General features: G+C 45.0%; 2 pseudogenes across 2 annotated transcripts; one reads left to right on the plus strand and one right to left on the minus strand.

The window, feature by feature from the left end:
• Positions 1 to 403: 403 nt before the first annotated feature.
• LOC148007846 (vasculin-like protein 1 pseudogene) lies at positions 404 to 3,921 on the minus strand (annotated as a pseudogene). Its single transcript, XR_015652706.1, has one exon. The product of XR_015652706.1 is annotated as a vasculin-like protein 1 pseudogene (transcript).
• A 5,890-nt stretch (positions 3,922 to 9,811) lies between these two features.
• On the plus strand, positions 9,812 to 11,124 carry Vmp1-ps1 (vacuole membrane protein 1, pseudogene 1; annotated as a pseudogene). Its single transcript, XR_015652707.1, has one exon. The product of XR_015652707.1 is annotated as a vacuole membrane protein 1, pseudogene 1 (transcript).
• The last annotated feature ends 387 nt before the right edge of the window (positions 11,125 to 11,511 follow it).

An 11,511-nucleotide genomic window follows, 5' to 3' on the forward strand; every position in this document is an offset into this window, starting at 1 on the left:
GAGAATTTGTATAGAGGAAAGGGAAGTAGAAATGATGTGATTATAGCATAATCCCAAAATAAATTAAATAATCAATAATGTTGTTATATTAATTTATAGTTGAGAGTTGCCTCTTGTCAAGCCAAATGCAATCACTGGAATTTTGGAAAAGTAGCACAGTTTATTGTTGATTTTCAGGTATGTGTTACCTTCAAAGAGATGTCTTTTATTTTATATGTAAAGAAGTATTGGGCTGGAGAGATGGCTCAGTGGTTAAGAGCACTGACTGCTCTTCCAGAGATCCTGAGTTCAATTCCCAGCAACCACACGGTGGCTTGCAACCACCTATAATGGAATCTGATGCCCTCTTCTGGTGTGTCTAGTGAAGACAACTACAGTGTACTTACATATAATAAACAAATCATTTTTTTGAAGTTTATTAATAATTTATTGCACAGGTTTTTCCACATCAAGAATTTTTGCTGAAAAGAGAAACAGGTGGGCCTGAATTCAGTTTTCCCCAAGATTTCTAAAAATATTTCCCCTAAAAAAAGGAATCCACCCTCTAATTTTAAAGAAAATATATTTCTTACACAAGACAATCCAAACTGATGCAAAATATTTATTCCACGTTAGTTATTTTATGCAGTAGTTTTTCCCCTCAACAGACTTGTGGTAACCACATCTTTTAAATCTGTAAATAATGTTATCAAAATAATCTTAATCTTTGAATCTCACAAAAATTCATATTTTACAATCCACCCTGAATATCAAGGCTGCAAGAATAACATTTCCTATATCCAAATATTTTACAGCTGTACCCAAAAAAAAGGAAAAAAAAAAAAAAACCCAAACAAAAACAACCACATATGCTTGGTTAAGGGCTAAGTTACCCCAGCAGCCAAAAATAAAATAAAATATCCAAATTATTAGCATTAATTTAATACAATTATAACTTCAATAGTCACTTTGTCATTGACAATGATTGTGTGAGCACAGGCTGGGTGCCCAGGGCTGGGAGCAGAAGCTGTTGAGCAGCGCAGCGCCCCTCCCTGCATCTTTGCCTGCACAGCTCCCACTTGTGCACAGCCCAACAGGTACTGTGTGTGCTTAAAAATTCCCACCACACAAATGTCTACTGAGCAGATAACAGGGAAGAACAACAAAAGCTAAGCAGGACAATGGCTCTGTCTTTGGGATATGACTATTTCCCTTGTGCACGAAGTATTCAACAACAGAAGAAAGGAAAGAACTTTATATTCTCTAACACAAGGCCGAGCTCAGCGGGGCAGGGCAGCTGCGAGCATTTCTACTTCTACTTCCAGGCGTCGTCGTCTGACGTCTCGCTGCTGCTTGTTTCCGTGTCTGAGTCCTCACACTCTGCAATGCAAGTGCTTCTCCATGGGGAGAACAGGCTGGAACTACGGCCTTGTAAGAAGCCATTCTTTACAAACCCGTCCCTTCGTAGCTGTTCTGTTCTCGTGTGAAACTCCTTGAGTTCATCCTCTGTGAGTGGAAGGCAACTCTCATCATTTTCAGGATACTCCTGCCACCCCATTGCTTTCAATAACCTGTGCTCTGATTCTAGAGAGTGTGACAGGACCTCCCTCTCCTCTACCATGGGTAGAGAAAGCCCGTTCTGAAGACAACCTTGTTCTCCATTTTCCTTTGGTTCAGGTGTGTGGCTGCCCTCCAATCTTAGCCCCTCCAGCTTGTCACAGTCTCTACTTTGGGAGCAGTCTTCATTGCGTTCATCCTTCAGAGTCTTCAGGAACTCGCTCTTCCTGTCTGTGGTTCGTCGGGTCAATTTGGTCAGGCGAGAGGAGCTGATCTCTATCGGAGGGGTAGTACTGGAGGGACTCTCTTTGGGAGCGTTGAGAACTACACCAGCAGCTAGTACCACTGGTTTAGTAACAGAAACTGGATTGGTCAAAGCAGCCTCCCGGCTGGAGGAAAGTGATCCAGGTTTGTGTTCCATTCTGTTAGCTTTCCATGCGTTGGGCTTAGAGGGAGGTGGTGCAGGCTTGGGAACCAAGTTCTTATAAACACTCGGGACCATGGTTGACACTTTGTTCCCATTTGCATGGTGGGATCCTGAGGTAAATGCAGCGGAAAAGGCGGCAGCAGGATCCTCTTTGGAAATTTTTTTGATGACTAGCATCTTTGAGGGTTGCTTGGCACTAGGTGGATTTTCCCACACTCCAGAAGGGGTCCCAATAGGTCTGCATGGCTGATTCTGTTTGCCAGCTTCTGGATTCAAAGAAGGGAAGTCTTCCTCTTCAAACTGCAACTTTTCTACTTTATCCTCTTTTTTCTCTTCCCTAATTTCAGTTGGTGTTTTTTCTTGAAAGGCACAGCCTTTCCGGGAATGGAAGCTGCCGTTCCAGTGTCGGTGGTTTCCTGTGCTACCTCCACCACGTTGGCTCATGCCATCATGACCTCGGGAAGAGCCATGCCAACCAGACAGATTCCCTGTGGTTCCAGCATACGCTCCCTTAGAGACACCAGAGTCAACAGAATCATGGCGGAATAGGGAGGGTTGGTGCCAAGAATCTCCTGTAGTCCGCAGAGGTCCATTGTTAAAAAAGCCATCAGAGGAATTATGTCTACGACGGCTTATTCCAAATCTACCTTCTCCACGGGATAGGTGCTCTCCGTGTTTGTCAAAGGTGGCTGTAGATGACTTAGCTGACTGTGGCGTTGAAAAATTTAGCCAAGCAGGAACAAAGTCATGCTGCGCCATTTAGGTCCAGTGTCTTTTCAGCAAGTTGAGGCATCCAACCTCATGGCCAGGATCCTCAGAGTGTCACCTCTGTGGTCCTGTATCCAAGTTGCCACCTGTATCTTCCACGAGGTTTTCTTGTAAAAAGGGTCTAAAATAGCCTGGGCAGCAGCACGCCTTGTGATGAAGCACAAAGAAGCCCAGCTCTGTGTGGCCCACCCTCTGAATCCTCTCAATCGCTCATCCTCAATACCTAGTTCCCAACACTTTTCCACAGGGGGAAGGGGAAGGGGAAGGGGGAAGGGGAACATAAAAAGTTATTTGTTACATTTAAAAAAGGGGGAAAGGGGGAAAAGCTATGTCTATGTTCACCTCATTCAACTTCCTTGAGTAATGGCACTATAATGTTGCTTAAATAGGCAAAACATGGACATCTGCACAGGGAGTGCAAACACTGTTCATAACAAGGTCATGGCTAAAAAGACAAGTGGTCTCAGGTGTGAACAGGAAATGTCATCAGGGTGACAGGTCAAAACTGTATAGTAAAGCACTGGGATAGAGCTTCTGCACAACCAGTTCCAGTGGCACAATATCCACAACAAAAGCTTTTAAAACAGAAATCTCATTATCATACACAACTGCTTAAAGCAGTGTGCAGATAAATGCTTTCATTGGTTTTAACCTTCAAAATCTAAAGATATAAGTAGTCTTGTTTTGTTTTTTGTAAAAGGAATCCAACAGAAACTTGATATATTTTTCCTGCCACAGAATAGCAGCTTTCAAGGCAAATGTCTTGGTATAAAGCTCCTAAATATATATCCTATTTCTTTGGTCTTTACTATTTATACATTCAAAGCAAAATTATAAGTAGAAAAGGTAAGGGTCAAGGAGAAAGAGAATTCCAAAATGAGGTTTTCTTCTTATTAATTTTCTGTATTTCACTTGTTCTCCTCTTTCCCAAAAACTGAACTGTGCTTCCAGAAGTGATATGAAGAATCTTCTATTGCTTTATTGAAGAAATCACTTTCTAATTTGGGTCCATCTCCATCATTACACAAACATTAAAAAGGCCACTTGAGTCTGCAAATCCGGCAGCGGCGGGGCTACGGTCAAGGATGACTCGCGGCGTCTAAGGACGCGTCCCCAGCTTCTCCGACCAGCAGAGGTGACTAGCCCACAACCATAACAAAGCTCTTCCCAAAATGGCTGCCCGGCCCACCAAACAAATCATTTTTTAAAAAAAAGAAAGAAGTGTTGTTTCCCCCATATATTCTAGTAAACACATCATCACAGAGCCTTCAGAGTCAGACATTCAAACCTATGAACCTATAGTCACCATTTTAAAAATGTACCTTTTCTAAGCCGTGGATTTGATTCTCTGAGATTGTAGCAAAGGACGAAAATGTCTACCAGAATGAGACACCAACATTGAGAAATGGCTTTCACTGATGAGTTACTTTTTCTGTGGAAAAGATGATACACAAGGGACATCAGTTTCTATTTGGGTAAGAGGAAGCTTTTTTTATTTTTATTTTTAAAGATTTATTTATTTATTATATATAAGTACACTGTAACTGTCTTCAGATACACCAGAAGAGGGCATCGGATCTCTTTACAGATGGTTGTGAGCCACCATGTGGTTGCTGGGAATTGAACTCAGGACCTCTGGAAGAGCAGTCGGGTGCTCTTAACCTCTGAGCCATCTCTCCAGCCCAAGAGGTAGCTTTTTATTCTGATAAAGTAAATGTAAAATATCAACACCTTTTTGCTGTGATAAAATCCTCTGACAAAAGCAACTTACTGGGGTTGGGGATTTAGCTCAGTGTAGAGCGCTTGCCTAGTAAGCACAAGGCCCTGGGTTTGGTTCTCAGCTCTGGGAAGAAAAAAAAAAAACAACTTACTTCATCTCACAGATCCAGGGGAACTATCATAATGGGGAAGTCACATTACTGGATCTTGAGGCAGCCATTCACATTACATCTGTAGTAAAGAAGCAGTGAGTCACAGGTGAACACATACATGCTTACATCAGATCCCTTTCTCCACACACTTTAGGACTCCTAGACTATGGCCTAGTCTTTCCACCTGTGCCGGTTAGCTTTTGTCAACTTGACATAAACTAGAGTCAGATGGAAAGGGGGACTTCAATCAGGGAAGACTGTGGGCATGTGTATGGAGTATTTTCCTTTTTATTGAAAACGGATTTTTCACAAATGATTATATCCATTTCCCTTTCCTCCACTCCTCCCAGTTCCTCCCCTCCTCACCTCTCTTCCGGAACCACTCCCTTTCTGTCTCTCATTAGAAAAGAGCAGGCTGGATGGAGAGATGGATCGGAGGTACAGTGAGTGCACTTGCTGTTCTTGCAGAAGACCTGCTTCAATTGCCAGCACCCACATGATAGCACAACCACCTGGAACTCCAGTTCTAGGGCACCCAGCACTCTCTGTTGGCCTCTATGGACACCTGCATGGCACGGAACACAAGCATGCAGGCACATAGAAACTCACAGATATAAAATAATATGACGTGTTCTCATAGCCAGAAGTCTCATAAAATACTGAGCTAGTATTTCTGAGGACCTGGCATATAGTATAGATCAGGCTCTTTGAGCTCATGTGCACCTTGCTTAGTTGACTCAGAGGGCCTTGTTCTCCTGGTGTCCTCCGTCCCCCCTGACTCTTACACTCTTTCCACCTCCTGTTTCCCCTGAGATCCGAGGGGAGGGATTTGGTGGAAATCTCCAATGTAGACTCTCTCTCCACATAATGTCTGGCTGTGGATCTTTGCATCCGTTTCCATCTGCTGCAGGAGAAAGCCTCTCTAATGAGGACTGGATAAGGCATGGATCTATGAACTACAAATATAGCAGAATATCTTTTGGAATTGTTTTATTGGTTTGGTTTGGATTGGTTTGGTTTGGTTTGGTTTGGTTTGGTTCGCTTTGGTTTGGTTTGGTTCGCTTTGGTTTGGTTTGGTTCGCTTTGGTTTGGTTTGGTTCGCTTTGGTTTGGTTTGGTTTGGTTTGGTTTGGTTTGGTTTGGTTTGGTTTGGTTTGGTTTGGTTTTTTGACCAGTAGTGTTTTGCTTTACCTTAGGTTCTTAGGCTATCTAGTCTCTGGTTCTTGGTTACCCAAGCAGTGTCACATATGTGTTCCTTATTGCAAAATGGGCCTTAAGTCAAACCAGCCGTTAGTTGGTTACTCCCACAAATTCTGTGCCACCACTGCATGGTGCCCTGGTGCAATGGTGGCACAAATGTTGTAGAAGCAACCAACCACTATCTAACTGGACTTAAAGCCCACTCTTTGAGATGGAACCCATGCCTGACACTGCCTAGGTGGCCAAGAACCTGAGACTATATAGGCAGTGGAATGAGGGGGAAACCAAATACTATTGTTCTGCTAAAGGAACATAGCAATAAGATGACTCCTAATGACATCTGTGTACCCACAGATCAATATTTCAATCAGCTATCATCAGAGAAGCTGTCTCTAGCAACAAACAGAAATTAATACAGAGTCCTGCAGCTGGATAGTGTGCAGAGAGTGAGAAACCTTGTAACACACAGTCTTAAATGGTACATCTTCATCAAACCTGTCCTCTCAGGGCTCAGGGAGAAGCAACAGAAATATTTTTAAGAGCCAGAGTGGGGGTGGGTGATACCAAGGAAATACAATAAGACTGATACACATATATAAACTCACAAAGACTGTAGCAGTGTCACAGTATGCCTGAGACCTACACAGGTCCATGCCAGCCTGGATCTTGGGACTGAGAAGGGAAGTGGACATGAGCTCCTATCTCTAACCAAGAAGCTATCTCCAACTAACACCCACTTACAAAGGAAAACTTAGTTTCTCCAATGAAATCTCCCTGGGTATACAAACCACACTTAAGGGCCAGCCCCATAACTAAATACCCAACACACACACATACACACACACACACACACACACACACACACACACACACAGAGAGAGAGAGAGAGAGAGAAAGAGAAAGAGAGAGAGACAGACAGACACACAGACACACAGACAGATGCACAGACACACACAGTATCTCAATGTATTTTTGAAGATTTTTCATCTCATATTGCTATGTTTGGCCATTTTTTTACCTTACTGGTTTTTTGCTTGTATATTATAGGTTTCTATTTTCATTTTTATGGGTTTTGTTTGTGTTGGGGGCTGATTCTGCGTTAATATGTATTTCTAGTGTTTTTTCTTTGATGTGTGTGTGTGTATTTGTGTGTGTATTATTATGATTTTTCATTGGCCTGTTTTCTTTTGTTATTTTTTACCTTTTTATTGATTCTTTATGAATTTCACATCATGCACCCCAGTCACATTTATCTCTCTGTCCCTTCATATTCATCCTCCACCCTTGCAACTTCCCCTGCAAAAGAAAAACAAAATCAAACAAAAAGTCTCATGGAAGGGAGGGAGGCTTGACACCCCAGCATAGGAGGATACTAGAGGGGTGAGGCAGGAGTGGGTGAGTGGACGGAGGAGCACCCTCATAGAGGCAAAGAGGTGGGGGGAAGGGGATGGGATGGGCTTTATGAAAAGGTAGGTGGGAAGAAGGATATCATTTAAAATGATTAATAAAGAATAAATCTCATCATGGAAGAGGCTGCAGTGTTTCACACAATATATGTCTATCATTTTGTCCACATATCTTTCCTTGCAAATGTTCATTGTAGTGAGTCATTGGTCTGGTTCAAGGCCTTGGCTTCTTTCTGCTGCACTATCAATACTGGATCCTCACTGGTTCTCCTCTCAGATATCCTGTTGTTGCCCTGTGTCATGGAGATCCTGCTGAAGCTTTGGATCTGCAGGACCAGCCCTTTCACATGCTCCAGCTGATCCTAGATGATACAGATGTTGGGGTGGGCCAACCCAAAGCCCTGGATCTGGGCCTGGAAGGTAGCTGAGTTGGTCAGCCCACCAACCTTTCTGGGCCTTGTAGCGCTGCCCTGGCTAGCTCACCCAATGCTCCACCTGCATCAGCTCCCCTGTTCCCCTGCTCCCTCCCCCTACCTCCCTGTTTTCCTGCTCCCCTGCCCTCTGGGCTGGCTCATCTGTGCCTTCAACACCAGGGCCATCTCTACTGTGCTGCCCAGGCAAGGTGCAGGGCCTGATCTACCAAGTGCTGCAGAGATGATGGGGGCAATTCTCCCACTCTTATGACCTCAGAGCCAGCTCGCTAACCTGCCACAGGCGGCAAGGGTTGAGGAGGGAAAAGGTCATGTCTCCTTCACCCATACCACCCCATGGCAGATGAGGGGCAGAGCCAGTTCTCCTGTGCTCATGCCCTTGGTACTAACTCACACCCTTGGGGCATCCTCATGCCTTTGGGGCCAGCTCACCTATACCCTTCCACCAAAGTCAGCTCTACACTGCTGCCCAGGTGAAGGTCATAGCCATTTGTCCTGAGTGTGGTGGCTGGTAAAGGGGTGGGCGGGGTTTGGGGAGAACCCAACACAGTGCCTCAGGTGGCAGTATAGACCAGGGACATCTGCATGGCCTTTGGTGGTAACATAGGCTTGGGATATCAACACAGTCCCTGGCTGCTATAGGACCAGGACCCAAACATGCGCCAGCAGCAGAATGGGCCTTGATATCCTCATGGCCTCAAGTGGCAGCAAATGTCACTTAGATCAGCATGTCCTGCCTCGGCAGCACAGCCCTCAGACATCCACATGGTCTCCGGTGGCAGACCAGAGCACAAGCATCCAACTGACCTTTGGTGGTAACTCAGGCCACAGACATCAACATAGACCTCAGCTGCACCAGGACCACAGACCCAGACATGGCCCTTGGCAGCAGCCCAGGCCAGGACCTCACAATAGCCTCCTCATATCAGCCAGTTCCTCACCACTGTAGAGCTGACTCTTCAGCGTCACCTTTCTCCACAGCGTATGCACACTTGGCTTCGCTTTCTCGTCCATCTCTCCACCACATGCTCCACCTTTCCCATCACACACTAGCCCGTCACAACGGCACCCGTGACAGGTGCTTGGGGATCTTTCTTCCCACTTGTTTGTTTTCTACAAAGAAAAAGAAGGCATGGAGTTGGAAGGATTGAGGCGTAGGGGGAGTCTGAGAGAAGACGATGGAGAAACTATGATGTGGATACTGTGTGAAAAAGTTCTTTTCAATTGAGAACAGAATACAGATTGTTGCTGCTTTTGTGCTCGGTCATCCCTGTTGCTTTTGGACACGGGTTAGGAAGTTTGTTCTGGGGCCAGATCTTCGTATGGTTTGGCTAATATTTGTTCTGGTTGTTTATTCTGAGCTGGTTGTTGGAGTGCCGCCTGCTTTGTTTGCGGGACTTTTGGACCGGGTGTTTATCTTGGCCTGCTCTCAAAGCATGAGCCCAGAGTCTTCATGAATTTGTTGGCGCTCAGCCATTTCTGCAGCCACTTTCTCCTACTTTTCTATTTTCTCTCCTGATGATTGTAGTGTCAGAAGTCGTATGAGTGTCTGATCACAAAGATCCCAAAATTCACTGCCATTGTTCCTACAGCCAAACCTGGTGGAGGTAATTATCACCTTGGCAGAATCACCTAGGAGACGGGCCTTCAGGCATTCCCGTGAGACTTCCTTGATTATGTCACATTTATATGGGAAGACCCACCTTACTTGTAGGCATGATTACTTCCTGGGCAAGGGTTCATGGACTGTATACAATGGAGACCATGAGCTAGCACCAGCATGCATGCATTCATTGCTCTCTTCTCTTGACTCCAGACACAACATGAACAGCTGCTTCCAGCTCCTGCTGCCTTGACATCAACCATGATGGATGGTACCCTGCATTGTGAACTACAATAAAGCCTTCCCTCCTTATGTAACTTTCATCAGGGTGTTGTGTCACAGCCACGGATACAGAAAAATAAGCAGCACGCACCATTCTTAGCGGGAAAGCATGACCTTGATCTTGTGTTTGAAGGCATCTTAGTGATTCCGCTGGGAAGACAAACACATCAGACTGACTGTGAGCCTTGTCGTGTTCCTGAGAACTTGCAGAAGATGCACAGCAGTAGGAACTGGCCTATGAGGAGTAATGTTAAGATTTATCTTGGCTGGAGCCCAGCAGCGAGTGTGAGAGTCGGTGTTGTGAGTGGCTTCCAGGATCCTGCGATCCGGAGAAGCCATGGTCTGAGCGGCTCCTTCAGAGTTACTGATCTATGAAATGGCAGAGAATGGAACAAATTGTGGCCAGAGACGTGGAGCAATGAGTAAGGAACAGCATAATGGGAGTTTCACAGACCCCTCTTCAGTACATGAGAAGAAGAGAAGGGATCGGGAAGAAAGACAGAATGTCGTCCTCTGGAGACAGCCGCTCATTACCTTGCAGTATTTCTCTCTGGAAACTTGTAGTTTTGAAGGAATGGACCTCAAAATTGTGGCATCGTCAAAGCACGGTGGTGTCCTTTTTCCTGCTGCTTGCTGCGCTTGTAGCTATGTGGAAGGAGCACACCAGCAGTATGTGCAGCGGATAGAGAAGTAGTTTCTTTTATATGCCTGCTGGATAGGCCTGGGGATTCTGTCCTCCATTGGTCTCGGAACAGGATTGCACAGCTTCCTGCTTTATCTGGGCCCACATATAGCCTCAGTTACATTAGCTGCTTATGAATGCAATTCGGTTAATTTCCCTGAGCCACCCTATCCTGACCAGATTATCTGCCCAGAAGAAGGCACTGAAGGAGTCATATCTTTGTGGAGTATCATCTCAAAAGTTAGAATTGAAGCCTGCATGTGGGGCACTGGGACAGCCATTGGGGAGCTGCCTCTGTATTTCATGACCAGGGCAGCTCGCCTCTCAGGTGCTGAACCAGATGATGAAGAGTATCAGGAATTTGAAGAAATGCTGGAACACGCAGAGACTGCACAAGACTTTGCATCACGAGCTAAACTGGCAGTTCAAAAACTAGTACAGAAAGTTGGATTTTTTGGAATTTTGGCCTGTGCTTCTATTCCAAATCCCCTGTTCGACCTGGCTGGAATAACATGTGGACACTTCCTTGTACCTTTTTGGACCTTCTTTGGTGCAACTCTGATTGGAAAAGCAATCATTAAAATGCATATCCAGAAAATCTTTGTTTATAGTAACTTTCAGCAAGCACATCGTGGAGCAGATGGTGGCTTTCATTGGGGCTGTACCCGGCATAGATCCGTCTCTGCAGAAGCCTTTTCAGGAATACCTGGAGGCCCAGCAACAGAAGCTCCATCACAGAAGTGAGGCAGGCACAGTGCAGGGAGAAAACTGGTTATCCTGGACGTTTGAGGAGCTGGTCATTGCCATAGTGTGTTACTTTACCCTGTCTATCATTAACTCCATGGCACAGAGCTATGTCAAACAAATCCAGCAGCGCTTGAACTCAGAGGAGAAAACTAAATAAGCAGAGAGTTTTTATCTGCAGAAGTTAGCGTGGTGGAGCCCGCCTTACATCGGGAGGGCTCTCACCAGGAAGGAAGATCCCCATTTCCAACCTGTACTGATTTTTAAAACATTTCTCCCTGAAAGCAGTTTAGTCCACATTTTACACTGACATACTCTTGCTTTCTTTATTAAGGTAAGGTCTCGACCCTCGATTCAATCCACATTGTATTCCTTAGGGTGGATATGATGTTCTGCTGCAAACTTAACAAAACTGGCCTTCTGATACTTTCACAGGGCCACATGGTCCAACTGGAGAACTTCGGCCACACAGAACCTTCTGACATATGTTAAATATGCCAGGCTTTTCAGGCTTGTCACAAATGATTGGTTTTTCTAAGTCACCAAATGTATATAAGTTTTA

The sequence above is a fragment of the Rattus norvegicus genome, chromosome 1 (assembly GCF_021556685.1).
Source record: "Rattus norvegicus strain SHRSP/BbbUtx chromosome 1, alternate assembly SHRSP_T2T, whole genome shotgun sequence".
Lineage (NCBI taxonomy): Eukaryota > Metazoa > Chordata > Mammalia > Rodentia > Muridae > Rattus > Rattus norvegicus.